This window comes from Sebastes fasciatus, chromosome 12, assembly GCF_043250625.1.
Source record: "Sebastes fasciatus isolate fSebFas1 chromosome 12, fSebFas1.pri, whole genome shotgun sequence".
Taxonomy (NCBI): Eukaryota; Metazoa; Chordata; class Actinopteri; order Perciformes; family Sebastidae; genus Sebastes; species Sebastes fasciatus.
Genome location: NC_133806.1, coordinates 22,981,215 through 23,006,924, shown reverse-complemented (window position 1 = coordinate 23,006,924; position 25,710 = coordinate 22,981,215). Strand labels below are relative to the sequence as shown.

The 25,710-nt window shown below is 43.3% G+C and overlaps 1 long non-coding RNA gene across 2 annotated transcripts in view; it reads right to left on the bottom strand.

The window, feature by feature from the left end:
- LOC141779405 (uncharacterized) overlaps window positions 1–25,710 on the bottom strand; it is a 127,238-nt gene that overhangs the window by 18,754 nt on the left and 82,774 nt on the right. For both annotated transcript variants that reach the window (XR_012596282.1, XR_012596283.1), the window contains exon 5: window positions 9,202–9,264. This is a non-coding gene — a long non-coding RNA (uncharacterized LOC141779405). The remainder of the gene's footprint in view (window positions 1–9,201; window positions 9,265–25,710) is intronic.

Here is a 25,710-nt window from a genome sequence, read left to right as displayed (position 1 = left end):
AATGTGAGCTAATTGACGTAATTGTTCTGGAGATGACAGAACTCCTGCGGTATTACGGAACACACTTTGCTTTTCCTCGGTGTGTTAACAATGAGCTAAATGGTAATTGACAAAATGTTGCAATTCAGAGAGAGGAGGCAGCAGCGACAGACAGAGATGAAAGACAGCAGGAAGGGAGAAATGGGAAAAAAAGAGAGTAAGAGGAAGAAACTATATCATGTATGTGCACATGTGTGTCTGTGTGTACAGTATGTGTGTGCCTGTTCGAGCAGCATGGAGTTGAGGTCATGGAAACTTAACCGCCCTGTGTGTTTTGGCCTGTGGATTAGCCAGGACATGCCTCCACTCTGGCTGGAATGCGTCTTTATCACACACACGAATACAAGGTCAGGTTTGGAAATTAGAGCGGTGTTTGAAACGACCTTCTATAAACCACTTGAAAAGTTTATAGGATTAATAAATGATCCATCCAAAGCACTAACACATATCACATCATATATTCTTGTAGCTCGAGCTCATTGTGTATTCATGATCTTACTAACTCATACACTTAAAATGTTGATACTGCTTTTAATATTTAAATGTGTGTTAAATATTTGATTGTTTGTGTATAATTAATGCAATACTTACTGCATTATTGTACAAAAAAACCCTCAGCATATATTTTTAAACCTCCGTATCTGTATTTTCTTTTTTTTTAAACTTGCCTGATAGAATATTTACACCGTGCAACATGCTTATGAGTGAAGATCAGGAGGAGTCGGCCTCCAAAATATGCTGTCACGGAGATGAGATGTCAGATCAGATCAGTTTGAATTCAAGTTTTTTGGCCCGAGTTTGCAATATGATTCGTTAAAACGATGTGAAATTATGTGACAAAGTGATGGCGAGCCATGTGTTTTTCAAAGATGTGATTTACACCAATTAATGACAAGTGTCGTTTCTCACAAAAATCTCCGAGATGATCAGCCTGATAAACAAGCAGAAGATGTATTCACTCACATCTACTGCTGCAAGTGGATTTTTCATAACTTCAAGCGAAGCAGCTGCTGTGCTGTGTTTACAACCAAAGTCAGACTGTTTCCGGATTTTTGAGATTCTGATGATCTGAAGACGGGGCTGGATGAGTGCACATATTTCAAACATTTTTATCGAAGAGATGCAACTAAAATAAGTGCTGAGGACTGACAATACTTCTACCAACACTTGCCTTTTTATATAGAAATCTTCTCTCCATCTTCAAACCACTCTTGCATTTCTGTTCTGCTTTACATTCAGCCCTCAGGCTTAGGCCTACATATTTGACATGGAGCTAACTTTGTTTATTTCTTAAATTGTTTACAGGAGCACAGAATTTTTTTCAAGAGCACAAAGTGCTTCATAGATCTAACCTCTCAAAGGGCACCAGATTGATGCATTCAAATTTAAAATGTAGGCTATAAAAAGGTACACAAGTTTCTTTCTAAATGCATGATGCTTCCAAAGTCAATGATTTTTGACCAAAATAATTTTGATTAGGATTTTTGCCATAATCAAGCAGCCCTACCTTTAAATACATGACTCCAAATGTGCCATATTGATACAGGATTACCAAATCAACTCTGTTTCATCTTGCCCCATGTGGAATTAATTAAAATCATTGCAGCTAGTTGAATAAGCATACCTAAATGTTTTTATAAAGAGGTATAATATTTAATCATGAAAACTGTATATAGTTTGCATATTTTAAAGAAATTAAACCAGTGAAAACAAGAATTTAAGGGACTTCAGTTTCCATGTCGAATACTGTACTTCCTCTAAAAAGATTAAAAAAAAAATCCCCCACACCAGCTGGAAAGAATTACAGAAGGTTACAGTTGGGCATATCTTTTCCCCAGTGAACAGGAAATGGCTTATTTCTCCTGAGTAGAGGCTGTCCCAGCTAGGGAAGTGGCTAACCACATGAAGCTAGTGCGATCCCGTCTGTTTACACGCAGTAATTTGCACAGGTGAGAGAGGCTGGGCTGCTGGGACGCACACAGCGGAGCCTTGTTTAGTCCTCCGCCAACGGGGAATGGAGGTCGTTTGGAAAAGTCATGAATTCATTTCATTCATTAATCCCAGACTAAGATTTGTTCAGGTTTTAAATCACATATGTAAAACAAATACTCTCAAACAGTTTTATAAATAGAGTTGAACAGAGTTGTTTCAAGGTGGGAGCAGTACTGTAACATCATTAAACAGTGTGGAATCTGTATGTAATTCTACATACATTATAACCACATGATACAGTATATAACACGCAGCGGTTTTAAGCTGCCTTATAGCTAAAAGTGACTTCACCTTTTGTCCTGTGAGTGCAATAATAAAGGAGGCTCAGTGGTATAAGCACTGTCCCTTCAAAGTAAAACTGTCAAGGGTTTGATCCTGACCAGGGTCAACGGGGCTTTTTTTGCTTTTTTTCCCATATGTCCATGTAGCTTTTGACCAGGTGTTCCAGTTTCCTCCAGTTCAAAGACACATCAGGTGAATTGGACTGGAAAGGAACCTCCCTATAGCATGCAAGGCTAGACTCCAAATATATCTCAACTGAATAAATCACATTTTTAGCTGAAAAATAATCTGTTTTTGCAAGAGTCTGTTGAAGCTATTTTCAATCTTACATTTGGCCTGGTTTCCTTTCTTGGCTTTCCTGTGGACAAGTGGTCAAGTGTGCGCATTAGGGTCTGTTGTGTGGACTGCAGGTCTTGTGACAGTGTCGTGGAGCTGTCGCTGGCAGGGCGAAGACGCACACAAAAGTGTCAGTCTGACCCCGTCACATGGGCCTTGTAGCGACACAAAAAGAGAGACACATGCACTTGTTAACACTCTGGCATCCCTCCCGCAGCTCCAAATTATTCCTGTATCTATTTTGAGAGAGCAAATAAGTTGGTCTCTATTATGTCTATCTAAAATGTGCATAAGGTCAATCTCTATGTATCTTTTTTTAGGAGTCTCAAGTATAATAAATAACGAATAATACATTTGTTTTAACGCAGCTAATTTCTTTAACGCATTAACGCTTTCATTATCAATCTTGTGAAGGTTGTAGCGGGCTGTAGCTAGAGTGAAGATATACTGGCATCATATGAAACTACAAAAGGAATCCATTGGTACCAACCATGTCATACTAGCTTGTCGCAAAGGAGGCTAAATAACGCTCCAAACGTGTGCTAAATTTTGGCGAGGAAAACTGGCATGGCCATTTTCAAAGGGGTCCCTTGACCTCTGACCTCAAGATATGTGAATGAAAATGGGTTCTATGGGTACCCACGAGACTCCCCTTTACAGACATGTCCACTTTATGATAATCACATGCAGTTCGGGGCAAGTCATAGTCACATCAGCACACTGACACACTGACAGCTGTTGTTGCCTGTTGGGCTGCAGTTTGCCATGTTATGATTGGAGCATATTTTTTTATGCTAAATGCAGTACCTGTGAGGGTTTCTGGACAATATTTATCATTGTTTTGTGTAATGTTAATTGAGTTCCAATAATGAATATAAACACACTGTACATTTACATAAAGCAAGCATATTTGTCCACTCCCATGTTGAGTATTAAATACTCCCCGTTTCTTCATTATCACGTCTGTGATCTCCATCCTTTCATTCACTTCACACCTTGATTTCCATTATCTGAAGTTGCTGAGGGTCGTTACCTTACTCCTCCATATCTTTCTATCCCTCTTCAAGGTTACTTTATTCTGACTTTCTTTTATCTTCTGTATAACAACGTACCATCCATCCATCCATCCTTCCTCCTGTGGATTTGCCTCTTGTTATGGGGTTATTCAGACTTGTTTACAACTCCCCCGCCCTTTCTTCTCCCCCAATCATTCATCCATCCGTCATCATCGCTGATCGTCCATCACTGATACGGCCGTTCCGCCGTCTTTTTTCATCCGTCTTTAGTAGCGGTTGTTTATGCCTGCTTGACTCTCCGCCATGCTGTTTACTGACCGTCCTTGCTTTTTTGGACTACTCTCCTTCAACTCTTCAGCCCGTCCTATTTATTATAACTTCTTTCATCCTTTTCCATCCATCCATCTATCACTCCAGAGCATGCTTTTTGAAGCTTGCTATCTATAAAAATCAACACTTTCTCTTTCTTTTACGTCCCTCCATCCAGCTCTCTCACCTTTGCTGAAAGTTAGGACCTATATTATAGTTACCTCTTTCATCATCCCTCTCTTTTCCTCCCCATCGCTCTCTTCTCTCTCTCTCTCTCTCTCTCTGAGACAAGTTATTTGGGTTTGTTTATCTAGTATTTCTCGTCTTATCCTCCCTTTTTTGCTGTTGGTCCACTTCTCCCTCTATTCCCTCTCCCCCTATCCATGTCTCTACCCTAAAAGTTCATTTGCAGACTGTATGCAGCTCCCTCTTTCTAAGATCATACACAAATGTTGTGGTCGATGCTTATTTCTCTGCTGAGATGAAAGGCTGCGAAAAAAAATCACAAATATCTGACCACAACAAACCAGGCCAGGCCAGTCAACACCACCCGACATGATGGGACTGTATGTTTGTGGGTTTGAACGGAGACTGAAAGGCAAGCATATGCTTACAAACTCACAAATAGTCACACACACCCTGTCAGACGTCCATCTCACACTTCAGAATTTATGTTTTTTCTGCTTTATTTATGCAGCAATCCCCCTTTCGAATCCAACTCGCACTCGTTCCTCTGACCGACCGGCTGCCCTCTGTTTCTTCTCAAAGTGTAGAATTTCATAGACCTTGAGCAAAAAATGGAAGAATGGATGAAGGGAGGGAGCAAGAGAAAAAAAAACACAGCTCAGGTAATAACCTGATTTCGCCTCAGTTGCTTTTGATTTAAGAAAGGAAGAGTGTGTCAGGAAAAACAGCAGGCGCTCTTCTGTCTCGAGTCCGTGCCAGATTTTTTGAAGAGACAAGCGAGAGAGGGATGGAGAATGAAAGGAGAGAAGAAACTGAACAAAGAGAGAGAGAGACAGTGAATCACACCCCATGCCAATAAAATGAAGTGAACTGACACAAAGAGATACCATTGAGAAAATGAGAGGGAGACAGGGGAAGGGAGATGGAGAAGGACGAGTGGGAGGGTATTAACAATGAATGAATTTTTAATAGCATTGAGATCAGCCGCACCAGAAGCTCAAACAGAAATAAATACCTTGCCTCCATAATTTAAACCTCTTTTTATAAAAAAAAAAGTAGCTAACAGTATGTTTATTTCTCCTTCCAGGATGGTTCCTAAGCAGTCAGCAAACATGACAGTGTACCTGACACCAGAGAGCAAAGGAGAGACCCTGACAGCAAGACAGGCAGGGACAGAGAGGCTTATGGGTAAATACAGCGTTGCACGCCACTAACACGGCACATACACACAGCCCGTTGATTACCCCAGGTGTCTGTATTCACACATGAGGAGCGTTTGAATTTTAAACTCCTCCAAAAACATGTGTCAGCCCGCACCCATCTGTCTGTCACCCTGTAACGCCCCGACAATAGCACGAGCACAAATTAATGTAAAGCTGGGTGGATGTGCCAATTTACCCCCAATTTCTTGCTTACAGCGTCAGACTTTTCTTTCAAATGTGTATTTTTTTAGCATAATATATGAGGCGTGCCATTTCCCCTGCCAAACGCATCTCCATATCAACAAGGATGTCCCAATTTGCCGATTGTGAAGCACATCCCGATGCCGTGCTTAAAATATTAGAATTGTAGCAGCTATGTACACCTCCACATGAAAAAGGGATATTTTAGTCCAGAAGTACAGTACATATTGACACTCACAATTTATTTATTTTTTATCTAAAAATAGTTTTCAATCCAGCAAAGACATACCTGCTTACTAAGGATGTCCAGGTTTATCATTTGTGCAAGGGAATGACTAGAAAGACGTCAAGCTGGGAAATTTTTAGTCTTCAAAATGTATTTTCTTTTTCTTTCTTCATTCTGCCTAAAGATGAATTTGTCCATTTTGCTTTTTATCAAAGTTGCACCTTAACTGAGCCCATCTGTTGTAGTTTGTTCAAGTAGAGGATGCAGAGCTGTGATTAAAAGATGATGTTATGTACAGTGGCTACAAACAAGAGCTTTTGTTCAGCTTTGTTGAACCATATGCTGCATACACTGACATGAGAACAAGGTCAGGAATATAAATGTAGCCTACAGCTTAAAAAAAAAATGAAAGGGGCAGATTTAAGTTTGATTGTGTTGCATTACAATACCGGTCTGGTATTAAAGGGGACATATCATGCTCATTTTCAGGTTTATATGTTTACATGCTTTAAAGGGATAGTTCAACACGCGGTCGGCACGCCCCCAGTTTGGAGAAACAGACAGGAGTACAGACACAGGAGCGAATTAACGTACTGCTGTGGACGGAGCCGGCAGCAAAACGTATTTTAGCCACCTAAAAGAAAGGCTCATCTAAAAAAAAAAAATCGATATCCGTTTAAGTTTATGTTATATTTTCCAACGGGGAAACTGAACTGACACTAAAACTATACTGTTTTTTATCAACGGAGTCTGATTTGCTTTGAAGAGAGCATAGATAACTTTTACTTTTCAGTTCCGAAATTTTTAGGTAAGCCTTTCTTTTAGGTGGCTAAAAATATGTTTTGCTGCTGGCCCCGTCCACAGCAGTACATTGCTTTGCTGTGGTGTTGGTACTTCTGTTTGGTTCACCAAACTGGGGGCGTGCCTACCATCATCTGTTGTAGGTAGTACACTGACTACCTCATACCACTTCAAAACACCCAAACTATCCCTTTAATGTTAAAAAAAAACTGTATTCCCCCTCTGTCTGAAACACTCTGTTTTAGCGCCTGTCTCTTTAAACCCTCCTCTAGAAAAAGCCCAGTCTGCTCTGATTGGCTTGTGAGAAAAATATGGTGCACCTTTGCAAAGGTAGTTCTGAAGCTGTGGGCGGTATATTCTAATAAGCATGTGACATAGGAAGGGGAGCCAAATCTGAATGGCTTGTTAAATAACATGTTTTCTGATCTAGGCAGCTCACAAAAAACTGACTGGGTCGTCTTATTTCACAGTTTGTGGGTTGGTAGGCACTCCAGATACCCAAAGGTATGTGCACAAGCACTGAAAATGTGAGTTTAAAGTGTCCCCTTTAACTGACTACGGATATGCAATACTAATCAAATGTCCACTGTCTGGTATTGTTCCTATGTAAAGACATTTCTCTCTTGTCCAGCACTGTCTGTTATATGTGACACTTATCCCTGCCTCAGTGTAGTAATAGCTTGTATGATAATAATATCAGCGTAGCATGGTGCATACAGCTTATTCAAAGAGACCTGAATAAAAATATGTAAATAGCTCTTTCATTGGGCTGATAGTAATTGCTTTCTGTGAGGCTGGTATAGCCGTCAACAAGGCAGAATACAAAAAAAACTAAACTAAATAAATAATGGAGGCCTTACAAGTCAGTGGGGTGTCAAAAAAAGGGAAAACAAGTATTCGAAAGCCTAAATCTGTTATATTTACCTTATTTTTACCTCGGTTTTCATTTCTTATGTTTGTTTGTGTTGCGCAATAATTGCATTGGTGGAAGTTGTTATTCACAAGTGCGCCTTTGAAGCAGCAACTCAGCAGGTGTCTTGTTTAGAATGAAACTTCCCAAGAAAGTAAATTCCTCACAGTGATACAGGTCTTGTCAATTTATATCGGTGATGGAATTCAAATAATTCCTCAGCCTTTGCGTAAGATACAGAGGGGTAAAATGATCAATGTTCAGCCTTCACTCTGTTGTTTGGGAAATCTGCTGAGTGTTCTATTTTCATTTTAAAGGAAAGGGAATGATTAAAATTCCAAACAGTTAGTTTCAGAAAAGCCAGTTTTGAAGGACAAGTTCAACGGTGTGGTTTTAATAAGTAAAATGGCTCAACAACCGCTGAGATTTTAGGGTTTGGTTGTTGTATCATCTTTCCCAGGGAGATGATGAAATCATAATGCACCACACTGACCTTGTGCAAAAATATAATGAATCCAACTTGATTTAATTAACAAACAATTCTTCTGTAATCAGAACATCTGTCAGGTTTCTGGCAGAATGCACAACGAAAAAGGAAGAGATGAGAAGGAGAAGAGCATGACTTAAAGAAAAAAATGCAATGCTATTCTTTAAGCCTGCCTTTGTTTACCCATGGTTATGCTTAAATACATGCTTCTATTGTTGCCTTCAGGAATGGTAAACACTAAAGAGCTCTCTATTCCACTCCCTCCCTGTATCCAGTCATCCATCCATTCATCAAGCTTTCTTCACTCTGCTGCTAAAGTTCTTTGGGCCAATCTCTCTCTCTCTCTCTCTCTCTTCTCTCTTTCACAAACATAAAGATGGCAGATGTAATTCAGTTTTATCTTGGCGAGTAAGAAAGCAACTTTTCTACTTCAATTTCTATTTAAAAATGTTATTATTTTGTGTTTCAGTACAGCTCATAACACTGACCACGGGCTCAGTGTATTACAGTTAACTATAGCTGCCAACAAGTATGGCTGATCAATGACTTTACATGACAACACTTTCGTGAAGCCCTAAAGTAGCAACAGTGACAAAAGTTGTAACTGTTGTAGTGGTAGTAACACTACCTGATGATGTGGTGGTGGCTGTGCTAATAGCTGCAGTAGTTTTTATAGTAAAAGTATTAGGTTTCACAGTCTTCTGAACCTTCTGTGTGCTCATTTTCAGTCTGTCAGACACATACAAAGTGTGTGTGTGTGTGTGTGTGTGTGCGTGTGTGTGTCTGTGTATGTAATGCAGTAGATGAAATGTACAGTTGTAACACATTTAACAATATCATATAGAGCCAGTGGTGTTCTTTCCTACACCTATTCTTGTTATCAAGGGCACTCACAATGACTCAAATTAAAAGTCCCATTAATCCGACAGTGTAATCCCTCCATTGCATGGAGCGGCCTATTCAGCCTGAGTGTGGATTAGAGAACACTGAGACCCTGTGTTGGTGGTCACTGGTGTATAACACCTCATAAAGATAATATGTTGTGTGTGTGTGTGTGTGTGTGTGTGTGTGTGCGTGCGTGTGTTTCTTGCTGTGCTGGTGGTCAGCATTGTATGGCACAGAAAGCTTGTGTGTGTGTGTGTGTGTGTGTGTGTGTGTTGGGGGGGTATGTTGTACATGTGGATAATGTGCTTCTTTTCTTCCTTTGTGGTTACCTGGTGAAGGGGAAAATCCCTGTGAGGTGGTCTTCTCGCAATGTGGACTATGCAGAAGGAGGCCTGTAACAGAGGAAACAGTGAATTAATAAAATAAGCCCCCGAATCGAACACTATTTCAAGTCAGAGGGCTCAGGAACGGGATGGAGGGGAGACTTTTAATGGATAAAGCAAAAAGGAGGGACCAAAGACGATTGCCACCATTTGCAAGTTTTCTAACCCTTACCTATCCATCCAGAGGTTTACACATGTGCTCTGAATTTAGTCTTGAGCATGCTGACCATATCTCATTTTGAGATGAGTTATTTCACATTGTGTCCCCTTGGCTCATTTTCCTAAATAAGCTTCTCTACTTCTGACTCCAAATCAGCCTTGTTTCCCTTTACAGGACACTTTTTTTTGTCCCTCCTCACCCTCTCTCCAACAACTCATCATGTTGGTCACACGGTGTCCTTTATTTGTATGCACAGTACCCCTAAGTATCTATAAAATCCTAATTCCAACCCCCGCAGTGAGAAAGAGAGCAAATGCACCTCTTGACCCCACCGCATCTCATTCCCTAAGATCATTTGTTAAACGCAAATTGGAACTGGTGGGCAAAAAAAAAAAAAAAAAAACGCAGATGGCGAATGGGAAACTGAAACAGTAATAATAATAAACATTTATATCCCTCTGCTGCTGTATGGGGGAAAATCTATACTGTCTACGGCCTTCATACAATCATGAAAAGGTATCGGTCAGAGATGCACGGCTGCACAGCTCTCACTGGAGCCTGGAATGAATGTATTCATCATGCTCTGTTGTTGCATCCCAAATGGGGACGATCTTAAAAGGTGGTCCTAAACATAAAAACAGTTTATCTTCATTTGAAGCAATGATGCATAGTGGTTTGTGTGTGTGTGTATGTGAGCGTGCATCTAAGAGATGTACAGTATGTATATATTCATGGCTGACTTTTATTGCCATGAAAACGAGGCCCACTAGTCTACAGTTGCAAACAAGCAGATATTATTCCATTTCATCACCACCATGAGCTTATGGCACAGTAAAGATGAGTGTTGATAGTTTATTATAAACCATCAGCCAAGTCAAGGATGTTAGTTCAGAGCTGAACACTATGCATACTCATGAGTCTGCAGGGATAAAGATGTTTTTGTGTCTGCATATAATAAGTACAAAATGTTATTATTCAACTCTAAAGGAAAAAAAAGTGAATTCTCATAAGGAGTAAATTCACTTCTTCACTTCACACTTTTCATTTAATTGGACTATCGTCATTTTATTATACTAACATCTGTTCCAAACTTCACATTTTTTGTCAACACCACTAACATTGACAAAAATTGACTGAGTTTTTTATTTCAAAATGGAACAATTTGCTGTTACCAAAGTCCCATTTGCTTGCCACCTCTGAGGTGCAGTGCTTGTGGAGTGGCACCAATATCTTCCCATTATATCAGCACTTCTTGGAAGCTATGTGCAATTTTCTACTGCAGCCATTTATCCATTTTTGCAGGCCTGCTGGAATGTTTCCCGGCCCACCAAACCAAACCATTTTCAGGAAAATCCTGCTGTATTAATGCAAGATACATGTTACCCTGGTCATGCTGTAAAAAGCACGGGTGGGCACGCACAAAGTGTCAGGTACAGTGCAGAACAAAAATCTCCTAATCCTCTAACTCTTTGCTATTCATTATTATTTCACAGGGCAGCCGTCCCAAATACATAAGGCCCCTACCCTGCTCAGCCCAGTCTGCCAAGCTCCAACTCTGGGTTTGATGTTCCTCCAACATCCAACAGGGTATGATTATTTCATTCCTTTTTTAACATAACACATCAATTATTCAACCTTTGCTAGACCAGATTTTTGATTTAACAAAAATGACTGCGTGTGTGTATGAGTGTGCGTCCACCCATCTAAGGGGGAGACTGAATATAAAATGTTCCTCAAAGATAATACCTCATGCCTCGGATGATTGATGGATGGTAAAGGGGCGGAGTAGAAGAAGAAAAAAAAATGCAAGTACTCTGGAATAAGTGATGACTGCATTAGCATAGGATGGCAAATGCTCTTTTCACACCACGATAAATTGCCTCCCCATCCTCAAGGCAAACTGTCCGCACAACAAGTGTAACTGTGACAGTGTGTGTATGTGTGTCTGTATGTCTGCTAGGGACTTTTCTTGTACCAATTCCCACTGTATTTTTAAGGCAGTTCAGAGTGCAGTAGTAGTATCAAGCATAAGATTTGATTATTATACATTAACACTAGGGATGGGGGAAAAAATCGATGCAGCATAGTATCGTGATATTTTTCGGGTTTGGGGTAAGGGTTAATTTCACAATAATGACACGGCTACGTACTTAAGAAATCAATAATTTGACACACAAACGTTCCGCCGGAGTCCGACATCAGAACTGCGAGCATAGCAACGGTCTGTTATACATAGCAACAGTCTGCTATAAGGAGATAACAGACCGTAGAACGTAGTGATTGACCAATCAGAATCAAACATTCAACTAAGCCATGTAATAAAAACTATTAACCTCTTAACAATCCGGCCGCTATTCTGACTTTCAGAGGTTGTAGCGGACTCAGTCTTCAAGCTAGAGTGAAGATACTGGTATCATATTAAACTAGAAAAGGAAAAGAAAATGAATCGATTGGTACCACCATGTCTTGTCTGGACTAGAACACTAAATAACACTCCAAAGTTACGCAAAATTTTGGCAAGGAAATGCTGGCATGGCCATTTTCAAAGAGGTCCCTTGAAGTCTGACCTCAAGATATGGGAATGAAATCTCTGAGATGAACAAACTGAAAACTGTGTCTTATTAGATAAAACAGATATTGACAAACTGCATCATTTGCAGTTGAAAAAAGGTAATAAATCGCAATACTCAGCATATTGCAAAATGTTAAAAACAGCAATAAGCTCAAATCGTGACTTACGTATCGTGATAATATCGCATCGTAGGGCCTCTAATGGACACCTCCAGGTTTTGCAATGCAGTTAAGTAACTTCAAATGCCCATTGGGTAGCAATAGTAAACTTTTACTCTATAAATGAGATGAAGTCCTAAAAGTTATAAGTTAGTCCCTAAAGCACATCATTGTTAAATTAATTAGCTCGCGATGCACAAGCCTCTCATTAATTCATACCTTTACAAAAATGATTCCTTTATCCTTTGGCCTCATTTCTTCTCTCACTCCCTCTTTCTCACACTCTCTCTCTCCCCTGCCATCCCTCTCCTCTCCTCACATCCTCATCTCCGCTAATGAGCCCACTTAAATCTATGCCAAAACACAAACAGCGAGCGGAGAAGAAATAGGTACAGTGCTTACTGGAAGCTCTGTTTGTTAAAGGATTCATCATGTGAGCTGTTTTCAATAAATAATAAATGCAAACGCTGACTTTTGTCTGCAGACGAGACTTTGGGACATGAATTATGCATTGTTATTCCTGGATAGGGCAATACAGGGACATGGTGGCAGTGTGTGTTGGGTGTGTATTAGTGTGTGTACCCTGGTACACACTGAATACAGTTTCTGAGGCTTACAATCACGGCACTTATTGTGGACACATCTCACTGTGATTACAACTCTTAAAGACATTGTTTTGTGTGCAAATATGTACGCGGTCCAAGCTCCTGGAGGCTCATTTTGACTTTGTGGTCAAACTTGACTCACAAACTGCACCGTTCAATTATTAGTAGTAGTTTATCTTATGCTAATCAAGTCTCTTGATTGGTCAGATGATGAGGAGCAGGATGTCTGTACAGTATGTGAGTTTTCACTCATTTGTCCTGTGTGGACCTCCCAGCACATTAGTGTTTACAGTGTATTTCCATTTGATCTCTACTCTCTCTCCCTTCTCTCTTTTTTTCCCCTGCTGTTTCCTACTCTGTAATCATTACAACAACAAAGGAAGCTGCGTTCCCGCTAGACAGTGGAAAAGGTTCCACTAGAAATGCTAAAATGTATGTGTTTTTTTTCGGCTTCTCGTCTCTCGTCACCGGGGGAACATGAGTGGAAAAACTTGATTGAAAATCAGGAAAAAAGGGAATAATTACAAAGAGGAGAAAGGCACCCATCCACCCGCGACAGCAATCACCAGTGATCTCTGCTGTCATTTCATTCGGCGGTAAATAATTCATCAAAAGAAACAAAGGGGAAACAAATATGCAAATAAATCCCAAAAAGGCCAGTAACATGGGCCTACCGCCACATGGGAAGGATAGTGGTGGATTATTATCGTGGCAGGTTATGACTGTGATGAATCTGAATTCCTCTTGTTTCATCTACCTTGACAGTACTGAAGTCACACATGCACAGAAAAAGAGGAAAAAAAAAAAAAACCTGGAGGGATTTGAGGGTTTGATTGAGGAGGGAGGGGATGGAGGGATTAAGGACAAGGGGAATGGAAGGATTGAGGGAGGGGGAAGGAGAGGCAGGGAAGAGGGGTAGTCGACATTGGAGGGAAGAAGAAAGAGATTTGGGAGGGGAAGGGAGGAAAGGAAGAGGTGGGGGGGAGCTTTTGAGGGTGTATTCGACAGTACTGTGAAAGGTAGCCATCAAGAGCTTTGATGAAAAGTGCAGGCCTTCTAAAGCTTAGGAGTGACAGCATATGATTTGGTCAAAGCGTGAAGCTTTTCAAAGGTAGACATTCTCACTCCCCATTCATCTCTCGCAGGTTCAATGTAACTTTTTGGGCTCAGCCCCGGCAAAATTCAGAATTGGTTTGACAGATCGACTGCATGTGGTATTGTCCCTGTGACTTACGGAGGACAGTAGGCCGACTGGAAATGTAGACATCCAGAAATGAAAGGGAATTGCATGTAATGTTTCAGCAAACTGTCCTAGATCAGCAAAAAAGCCAAATTTTTATTGAGGAAGTGACAGAAGATTCTATACGTTAAGAAACCTCATTATTAGGAGTGGATAAAAAACTCGATACAGCATATCGCAATATCTTGCGCGTCAATTGTAACTATTGTATCGATACAAGGATGTCAGTATTGATCTTTTATTATATAAACTATTAAACTCTTAACAGTTATTCTGACTTTCAGAGGTTGTAGCAGGCTCAGTCTTAAATCTAGAGTGAAGATACTGGTAACATATGGAACTAAAAAACATAAGGAATCGGTTGGTAACAACCATGTCATATTAGCTCGTTGGGAAGAATGCTAAATAACGCTACAAAGTTCTGCTACATTTTTGGCGAGGAAAAACTGGCTTGGCTATTTTCAAAGGGGTCCCTTGACCTCTGACCTCAAGATATGTGAATGAAAACTCTCTGAGATGAACAGAGTGCAAACTGTATCTTAATATATAAAACAGATGTTGACAAACTGCATCATTTGCAGTTGAAAAAAGGTAATAAATCGCAATATATCACAATACTCAGCATATCGCAAACTGTTTAAAATAGCAATACGATCGTATGGTGACTTAAGTATTGTGATAATATCGTATAATGGGGCTTCTGATGATTCCCACCCCTACTCATTATCATTGACCTTGGTTCGTTAGTCACACAAAAGTGCTTAATAAAAGAAGCTATGTATGGAATCATTTGAGTGTTTGATTGGCACAGTACAAAAACATGTCTGTTAAAACATTCGGCCACCCTGATTTCTGAATTTAGTACATTTTACACATTATGAAATCCTCTTTTTCCATCCCTCCTGCTACAAACAGCCCTTATGGATGTTATATATGCGTTTCCCGCATTTGGTAACACCTTAACACACGGCCAGTGCTGTGCCAACGGCCACCTAGTTTTCTTGGAGTGGTGCTTGAGGCTTATTAGCAGTTTGGCTCGGTAGCAGCAATATGGACAGCCTTTTCTGAGCCAACAGTCGTTAAAACTGAGGGTTGAGGTTTACAGTCCCAGGTCAGTGGTAACAGGCAGCCTGTCAGAATGATACCAGTGTGTCATTTCCACACACACACACACACACATACACATATATATTATGTTGGAAATAGCATGCAATTTAACACCTACGGGACAAACACACTCATGATACTGCTCTTTACATGTAAAAGCATGCGTGTGCACAAAATTGAAAACGCATGCCTGTGAGGCTCTTGTCTGATAATGGCATCTAGTTCGCTCGCTCTCACGGTTACACACACACACACACATAGATAATAGTGTCTAATTTAGGCCCTCATATCTGTAGAGTTCTCCAGAGGACTAGACCTCATCAGGAATATATTGGTGACCTACATACTACAGTAGGAACACACAGACAGAAACACGCACACACACACACTGGCATAACTGCAAATGCTTCTATACTGGAACACAGACATCTACAGTACATGCATGCAGACACAGGCACAGAAACATGTCTGTGCACCCTGGGTATAACAGCCCACACAATCAGATACACACCGAGACGCAGACATGTCTATATGCTGTATACGTGTCTGTTGCCACCCACTCAACAAAACATACACAGACCTACTGTACACAGGAACAGATGCACTCCCACATCTTCTTTGAAAGGTCAAAAATGTCCTTCTAAAGGCATCATAAAAAAGTTATTCATAATCTATATTGAAAATAGTGCAATGACGGATGGAAAAGTTATGCACATAATGTTCAGCCGGTGAAGTAGGGGTCAAAATCCCTTATAGCCTGGTGCTTTATGTACTGTGGACTGATCTTAGGGGTAAAATTAGTACTAAGTAATAAGTACTTTTTTAATCTTTTAAGTCAACAAGATTAATTGAGAAATCTACCATAAAATGAGATATGAGATATAAAATGAGTCTATCATTCTTATTATTAGAAATTACAAGATGCCCACTCCTGACCATAAACTGTATAAAAGAAGGGACACATAGTCACTGTGATGTCACCCATTGGTTAGTGGACTGCTGTTTAGAAGCCTTGTGTTTGGCATTTTGGTCGTCGCCACCATGGTGTTTTGCAACCAGGAGTGACACAAGAGGGTGGAGCTGAGTACAACCGAATGCTGAGTAAGACATTTTTAGGCGACCAAAATGTTAAAATTTACTTCATGAACTGAAAACAGACTGTGAAAGGGTTAAAGTTGTAAGACGAAAACGCAGAGTACTCCCAGACCGGACAACGCCGTGGTAGCGATCTGTCAATCACAACGTAGCCACGACCTAAAGCATCCCCTGCTTTATGGTCTATTTGACTCTAAATGGGACCATACTTTATTAAATGAATATCATGATGTATTGAAGAAGACTTGAAACTAGTGATTGAGACCATAAAATCATGTTTACAATGTTTACTGAGGTAATAAATCAAGTGAGAAGTAGGCTCATTTTCTCATAGAGTTCTATACAATCGGACTTCTTTTTGCAACCAGAGGAGTCGCCCCCTGCTGGCTATTAGAAAGAATGCAAGGTTAAGGCACTTACGCATTTGCTTCACTTTTTATACCTTGAGTTGCCCACTGATCCAGACATAATTACACCTAAAACATTATCCAGAGTTCATCTGCTTTAATTTTACAGTGTATTTGAGGGCTCACCAACCAACTCTTTCTAAAGCTGCTTCATTTAGTATTCTATGAAGGGAAAACACGCCTGAATGCTTGTTTATGTTTTCGGTGGATTTCCACTTTAAGTGGTCGCACTTTTCTGCCCAGAGCAGATCTGCCAGTGATATGATACAGTAGCTGCACCGTGTGCGGAGGGCTGGAATCTATGCTGTATCTATGCTGTATTATGCACTCTGTTGGCACAAGACAGACCTCCAGTCATCATTCATCATTCATGGGCATCGTCTGTCAGCTTCACAGTCTACTAAATGGCCGAGAGGACCTGACAGAGAGTGAGAGAAAATCTCAACAAAACATACCAGAAGGCCTGACTCATACACGGTTATCACCGCTGCAGACGCCTAGACAGAGAGTCAAAGTCAGAGACACTAACGAAGTGAGAGATAGAGAGACGAGAGTGAGATGTGAGATGGCATGGCATGAGAGTATAAAGGAGGTGATTATTATTACTTTGATCATATGGGTCCCAGTGTCATGATTAGAGCCCAGCTATATTCAGTGGCAGGTCAAAGAGAGGTTCAGAGCCCCTGCTGAATATATAAATGCCAAAGGGTGGAGACATACGCAGACATTTAGGAGTGACTGTCTGCTCAAACCTATAAATGGCTAAAAGGACCTGACTCTCACACACAGTGGTGGTGGCTTCGTATTAAGGAGAAGGAACTGAGGTTGGACCACGACTGATCTTGAAATAGGCATTCAAACCAGCATGGAAACACATTAACTATTTTCACGTTTATGGGTGGTGAGAGGGACTCGGCTCAATGGCGAAGAGGACCTGACTCATACATGGCGGTGTCCTTACTTAGCACCGCAGCTAAAAAGTAATGGCAGCTTTTTGGAGCTGGTGTTGGACCACAACTGATGGAGTCAGTACAAATACAATTAAAGCAGACATACTGTCCCATCCATAGTGCCTTTACAATAAGGGACCGTTTGGATTCATGTCTGTCAAGGATGTTTATGAACAGATATTAACCCCTTTATCTGACTTATGACACATGTCCTCCGGAAACGTTTCTAAAAAACTTCCGTTTCTCGCATTTATAAGAAATGGAGCTGGAGACGATACTGACGAAGAGTTGATCCTGCTTCCCTCTCAGGCTGCGCCTCGAAGGCAGCACCAGTCACTGATTGTGTAATTATCTGCTGCCTTAGTGAATCAGACGCTAATTACAGACAGATTCTGTGCGCAAATTGAATGAAATTTGAGCTGCTCTTTCATGTACATAAATCCAACCCTTAGAGGCAGGAAAGTTTGAACTCAGCGAGTTGATTGAGATGTTTATTAAATGTCTGAATATCGGACACGCTCACACGACGGAGCTACAGCCCTCAAGGAGGACAAAATTGATATTGACTTTAGAAATTGTAGGCGAAAACATAAAAGCTCATTTGCTAAAAGCAACATGAAGCCTCCCCTCATACATACATAAATGTAAGGCTGCAGAAACCAATAACACAAGAGCAGGAGTAGAAAAGTTGACACAGCAGTCTGCAAGTTCTACTTAAGCCACAATATAACAGAATGGAGAAAGAAAACACATAGATAATGTTTCATATTCCAAAAACTATACGAATAAAATATGACCAAAGTTGTGAAAAAGTTACTCCACGCTTTGTGACCTTGCCAGAAAATGAAAAGCTTCCTTTTCTGTTGGGGGAACACAGAAGTATGGCAGGGCAGAAACTCTCAGTTTGTCTCCTGCTGCCTCGAGGCATCTATGAACCTGCACTTAGCTGTCTTACCGCTACACACAGTAGAGATCTTTACTATAAGCTGGCATAGAGAATAGATATATGAATGAAAACTAGAAAATCTTAACACAGCAATTGAACATAATGTCGATAAGGCGTCTTTATTACCTGTCACGTCTCTGGCCTTGACTCCAGGAGTTTTTCAGTGTTCTGCTTTCCCTGGGTCTCCCCCTCCCCTGCCTGTGGGTGTGGCAGGGGCGCGGCTTCCTCATCAGGCACCTGGTCTCACTCTCCACTCTGCACTCTGCACCTGTCAACAATCACCTAATCAACCTACAGTACAAGAACACCAGCTTTCCTGCCAGTCCTCGCCAGATTGTTCTGCCTACCAGTTGGTATTTTCTCGGCCGCTCTGTATTCTACTTACCAGAGTTATTCTTATGTTTCCTAGTGCTTCTGATATCTAACCTTGTGTTCTCCTGTCTTCTGGATTCCAGTGCCAGCCTCCCATCGAGCCATCCTCACGCCGCCGCAGCTCATTCCTCCAGCTGCTCCACCCTGCTCAACAGCCTGCCTGTCCCCTGCCTTCTCCAGCGCCCTCACCACCTTTAATTATAATAAATCCACCTGACTTTCAACCACCATCCAGCTGTGTCTGTGTCTGCTTCTGGGTCCTAAACCAAAGCCCTCACAGAACAATCTGGCCACCATGGACCCAGCAGACACAGAGTCACTCCGCCATGCTTTAGCCTCCCAGGGTTCGCTGGTTGGACAACATGACAAGATCCTCCGTGAATTGGTGGAGAATCTGCGAGCTCTTTCCTCCAATGTCATCCAACTCGGCAGCCAAATGGACCAGGTCAACGCCCATCTCACAGCTTCATCTGCCACAGCAGCTTCACCAGCTGACCCCCCACCAGCGCTCCCAACGCCTCCACCAGGGCATGCCACCCCAGCCCCACTAGCTCGGGAGCCTTTCATTCCGACTCCAGAACGCTACTCTGGGGATTTGGGGGCTTGTGGGCGGTTCCTTCTCCAGTGTTCTCTCGTGTTCCAGCAGCAACCTACCACCTACGTTTCAGATAAGTCACGCATAGCATTTATGTTGGGTTTACTTACTGGCAAAGCTTCTCAGTGGGCTACAGCTTTGTGGGAGAGGCAGTCTCCTATTTGTAATTCTTACCCGGTATTTGTAGCTGAATTGCGAAAAGTTTTTGATCATCCTGTTCAGGGTAAAGAGGCTGCTAACCGTCTCCTCTCCCTCCGTCAGGGCTCTGGATCAGTTGCAGAGTATGCAGTTGAGTTTAGGATCCTGGCAGCAGAGAGTGGGTGGGATGAAGTGTCTTTACAAGGAGTGTTTGTTCATGGGTTAGCTGAGAATATTAAGGATGAGTTGGCTGCAAGGGATGAGACTGATAGTTTAGACTCCCTCATTTCCCTGTCCATACGCTTAGACAACCGTCTTCGTGAACGCCGTAGGGAGAGAGTCAGCCGCCCGCATGCCCCCACTTCTCCTTTCCAGTCCAAACCTGCCCCCCGGGTGATCCCTGGCAGCCAGTTCTTCACCAGCCAGCCCCTCAGTTCCTCAGCATCACCCTCAATGGAGGAGCCCATGCAGTTGGGACGAGCTCGCCTCTCACCCTCAGAGCGCCAACGGCGAGTCAAGGCTGGTGTGTGTATCTATTGTGGCACGGCTGGCCACTTCCTCGCTTCTTGTCCTCACCGGCCAAAAGATTAGGCTCATCCGGAACTGGAGAGGCCCTGATGAGCCACACCTCCACCTCTCCATCAGCCCCTCACCCCCGAATGCAATTTAATGCATCCCTTGTGTGCCAGGGTGACTCTATCCCCCTTCTTGCTCTGGTTGATTCTGGGGCTGATGATAATTTCATTGACTCCACCCTCGTTACCCAAGCTGGGATCCCTGTTGAAGCCCTTCCTGCTCCTAAGGATGTCAATGCGCTGGATGGAAGGCTCCTGGCCCGCATTACTCATCACACTGTTCCCCTGAGTCTCATCCTGTCAGGTAATCATCACGAATCTATAAAACTGCTAGTTATTCCCTCACCTCATGCTCCTGTGGTCCTAGGTCAGCCCTGGCTTAAACTCCATAACCCCCATATTGATTGGTCCACCGCATCTATTGCTAGTTGGAGCACCTTTTGCCACTCCCACTGTCTCCAGTCAGCCCTAGCTCCCTCTCATTTAACTGCTGCTCCTACTTTGGAGCCCCCTGACCTCTCTTTAGTCCCTCCTGTGTACCATGGCTTAGGTGAGGTGTTTAGTAAGCAGCGGGCCCAAACCTTGCCCCCACATAGGCCCTATGATTGTGCTATAGACCTACACCAGGGTGCCCCCCTTCCCTCGAGCCGTCTCTATAAACTCTCCCGTCCCGAAAGGGAGGCTATGGAGAAGTACATCAATGACTCACTAGTTGCTGGCTTTATTCGACCCTCCTCTTCTCCTGTTGGTGCCGGCTTCTTCTTTGTTGCAAAGAAAGATCACACTCTACGCCCCTGTATTGATTTCCGTGGCCTCAACGACATAACTGTTAAAAACAAGTATCCACTACCCCTCATCGACCCCTCTTTCGAGCCCCTGCACAAGGCCACTGTTTTTTCAAAGCTGGACCTCCGGAATGCCTACCATCTGATCCGAGTCAGAGAAGGAGATGAGTGGAAAACTGCATTTAACACTCCCCTGGGCCATTTTGAGTATCAAGTCATGCCCTTTGGCCTCACCAACGCCCCTGCAGTTTTCCAGGCCTTGGTTAATGACATCCTCCGTGACATGCTGAACCACTTCATTTTTGTTTATCTTGATGATATACTCATCTTCTCCCGAAACATGGAAGAACATGTCCAACATGTGAAGTTAGTGCTCCGTCGTCTTCTGGAGAACAAACTGTTTGTAAAAGCTGAAAAGTGTGACTTCCACGTGACTTCTGTGAGTTTTCTGGGCTTCATCATCGAGCAGGGGCAGGTGAAGACGGACCCAGCAAAGGTTCAGGCGGTGGCTGAGTGGCCCAAACCCACTACACGGAAACAGTTGCAGCGGTTCTTAGGATTCGCCAACTTCTACAGACGGTTCATTCGAGACTACAGTAAAGTGGCGGCCCCTCTCACACAACTCACCTCCCCAGCCATCCCCTTTACTTGGACGCGGGAGGTTGACATAGCATTTGACACTCTGAAACAGTTATTCACTAGTGCTCCAATTCTAACTCACTCTGATCCCTCTTTGCAGTTTGTCGTGGAGGTGGATGCCTCTGATTCAGGTGTGGGGGCCGTCCTCTCTCAGCGGTCTCCTAAGGATCACAAGCTGCACCCCTGTGCCTTCTTCTCCCGGCGCCTTTCTCCGGCGGAGCGCAACTACGATGTGGGAAACCGTGAGCTGTTGGCGGTGGTTCTGGCACTTGAGGAATGGAGGCACATGCTGGAAGGGGCTGAGCAGCCATTTGTAGTTTGGACAGACCACAAAAACCTCTCTTACCTCCGCTCTGCTAAACGGCTAAATTCCCGCCAGGCCCGGTGGGCTCTGTTCCTGGGAAGGTTTAACTTCATTCTCACTTACCGTCCTGGCTCACGCAACACCAAACCTGATGCCCTCTCCCGCCAGTCTGTCCCAGAGAAATCCTGCTCTGAGCCAGAAATCATTCTACCTCATTCCTGTGTGGTGGCCGCAGCTACATGGGAGATTGAGACCTGCATACGGGAGGCACATCGCTCTCATCCAGACCCAGGTAATGGCCCTCCTAACTGTCTGTTTGTGCCTGATTCAGCCAGATCTCAAGTTCTACAATGGGGCCATTCATCTAAGCTCACCTGCCATCCTGGCTTCCACCGCACCCTCTCCTTCATCAAACGGCGGTTCTGGTGGCCATCCATGACCCGCGACACCCGTGCCTTTGTGTCCGCCTGCTCCGTCTGTGCCCGCAGCAAGGCCTCCCATCAACCCCCAGCTGGTCTCCTGCGGCCTCTGCCCGTCCCCAGCCGACCCTGGTCCCACATAGCTGTGGACTTTGTCACCGGTTTACCCCCGTCAGAAGGTAACACAATCATATTGACTGTGGTAGACCGTTTTTCCAAGGCTGTGCATTTTGTCCCTCTCCCTAAATTACCTTCAGCCACAGAGACTGCGGACCTCCTGGTCCTCCATGTGTTTCGTCTTCATGGCATCCCCCAGGACATCGTCTCTGACCGGGGACCACAGTTCTCCTCCCAGGTCTGGAAGGCTTTTTGCCAGGCTCTGGGTGCCACAGCTAGTCTCTCCTCTGGGTACCACCCTCAAACGAATGGGCAGACGGAGCGGGCAAACCAAGATCTCGGGGCAGCCCTGCGTTGTGTCACTGCTCACCACCCGTCCTCCTGGAGTAGACAGTTACCCTGGGTTGAGTATGCCCATAACTCACTCACCAGCGCCGCCACAGGTATGTCCCCCTTCATGGCCTCTCTAGGCTATCAACCTCCCCTCTTCTCAGTCCAGGAGGAGGCTGTGGCGGTGCCATCGGTCCAAGCCAACATCCAAAGGTGTCGGCGGATTTGGAAAGAGGTCCGGTCTGCCCTTCTCCGTTCAGCTGTCCGGAATCAACGCCTTGCTGACCGCCATCGATCCCCTGCACCCACTTACCAACCCGGTCAAAAGGTATGGCTTTCCTCCCGTGACTTGCCCCTTCAGGTGGAGTCCCATAAATTGGCTCCCCGATACATTGGACCTTTTGAAGTTGACAAGATCATTAATCCCACTGCTATCAAGTTAAAGTTGCCTTCATCTCTGAGAGTCCACCCCACGTTCCATGTTTCGCTGCTTAAGCCTGTGTCTTCCAGCCCCTTGTGCCCTCCAGCCGAACCCCCTCCACCCCCCCGGATCATCGACAATCACCCTGCCTTCACCGTTCGGCGGATTCTGGACGTCCGTCGCCGAGGTCGGGGGTTCCGGTTCTTGGTTGACTGGGAGGGTTATGGCCCAGAGGAACGCTCATGGGTCCCGCGCAGCTTCTTTCTGGATGCCTCCCTCATTCGGGACTTTTATCGGGAGCATCCAGACAAGCCTGGGGCGCCCGGAGGCGCCCGTTGAGGGGGGGGTCCTGTCACGTCTCTGGCCTTGACTCCAGGAGTTTTTCAGTGTTCTGCTTTCCCTGGGTCTCCCCCTCCCCTGCCTGTGGGTGTGGCAGGGGCGCGGCTTCCTCATCAGACACCTGGTCTCACTCTCCACTCTGCACTCTGCACCTGTCAACAATCACCTAATCAACCTACAGTACAAGAACACCAGCTTTCCTGCCAGTCCTCGCCAGATTGTTCTGCCTACCAGTTGGTATTTTCTCGGCCGCTCTGTATTCTACTTACCAGAGTTATTCTTATGTTTCCTAGTGCTTCTGATATCTAACCTTGTGTTCTCCTGTCTTCTGGATTCCAGTGCCAGCCTCCCATCGAGCCATCCTCACGCCGCCGCAGCTCATTCCTCCAGCTGCTCCACCCTGCTCAACAGCCTGCCTGTCCCCTGCCTTCTCCAGCGCCCTCACCACCTTTAATTATAATAAATCCACCTGACTTTCAACCACCATCCAGCTGTGTCTGTGTCTGCTTCTGGGTCCTAAACCAAAGCCCTCACAGATAAGGCGTCTTTATTACCTTTGCCATGGAGGTTATGTTTTTTGACTTTGTTTTTTTTGGTGAGAATCAAGCATTTTTTTTTGTTATTGGCAACATGTTTAGACCCAACTTTTCCTCTTGCACCACCATGAGGTTGATATTCTTGTCTTCTAATGAAGTGCCTTGACAAATAGGATAATTTGGAATAACTTTAGTGATCCTCTGATTTTTACCTTGTGCCATCATCAAGTCAAAATCTTAATTTGTCCAATACTTATATTACTACTCAGTTTTGAACAAATACCTGCAAAACTAATGACATTCCCATCAACCTCAGCTGTACTGTGTCTATTTACCAGTTAGAAAATATTTGTATGGCAACACCAGAGATGGTTCAGAAAGGAGATGGCACACTGAGAGTCAGTTTCCTGTATCTGTGTCACTGCCCCGCCCCTTTGGGAGACTAGCGGCATGTCCTCCTGAGTCTATTAACTCCAATGGGAGAAGTGAACGTGAACACAGAGTATTTCTTTCGCCCCATACTCACCAAAGTAAAATACTGGACCCATTTTTCACAAGCCACATATCTCCCGTACACTCTGACACTAAAATGGTTATTTTTCAAACAGACAGATCAGGAGACAGTTAACTTTGTTTGAGACCTTTCTCTGTCTCAACAACACACTCTTGCAAGATCTGGCAACTAGCGCTCACTAACATCCTAGCTAACTAATTTTCGTAATGCTCAATATGGCTTTTAGATGTGTAAATATCTAATGTTTGCAAAAAAGAAAATATAAATACACTATGCAAATATAATCCAATCTGCTTTCTTTCATCCGTCCACACAGCATTCACAACACAGCAATCTTCTCACATATTTAATCCAATTTTAGCCAGTTGGGAATGTTTACATTTATCATATATCACTATGTTTACTTTGATACAGATTTATAAATTTTTTAGTGATTCTAGTTACTTATTTTTTGTATACAGATCATTATTATTTTTTTACCATTATCATATTTTGTTACCTTTATCTACTATTTCCTTCCGTGAATGCTTTAGCAACACAAATGTAACCTGTCATGCCAATAAGGCAGGTTGAAATTGAAAAAAAATGAGAGTGGGGGGGTGCAGTGTGATGGTGATATGTCTCGATTGGTTGATGTTATTTTCATAAAACGAGACGGAAAGCAAAGGAGAGGCAAATTTAAAGAGACAGAAACCGTACGAGAAAGTGACGGAGTAGGACGAGGGCGAGTGGAACAGACAGCATTTTGTAATCATACATTCAGCGTGCGCTACCAAAGAAGAGCTGAGCCACTGTTATGTAAACCAGAATGAAACATTCATGAGCAAACCATCGTCTCACTCTCAACCCATTGGGATAGTGCATGAATGACCCATATGGTGGGTTGGCTACTATCTGAAACTCATCTATGGCAAACGGGAACGCTTTGAAAGGGTTCAATGCGCTCGGCTGATATCAAACCCAGAGAGGGAGACAAATGTGTGGGAGGGTATATAGGAAAAGGGACAACCTTTTATTGGCATGAATGGAAATGATCATATGTTGCCGGAGCAACTAAGGTTACATTCAAAAAAACCTTAAGGAAAAAGATTGAGAGGGGTGAAGAGAGAAGATGAAGGCCAGATAGAGAGG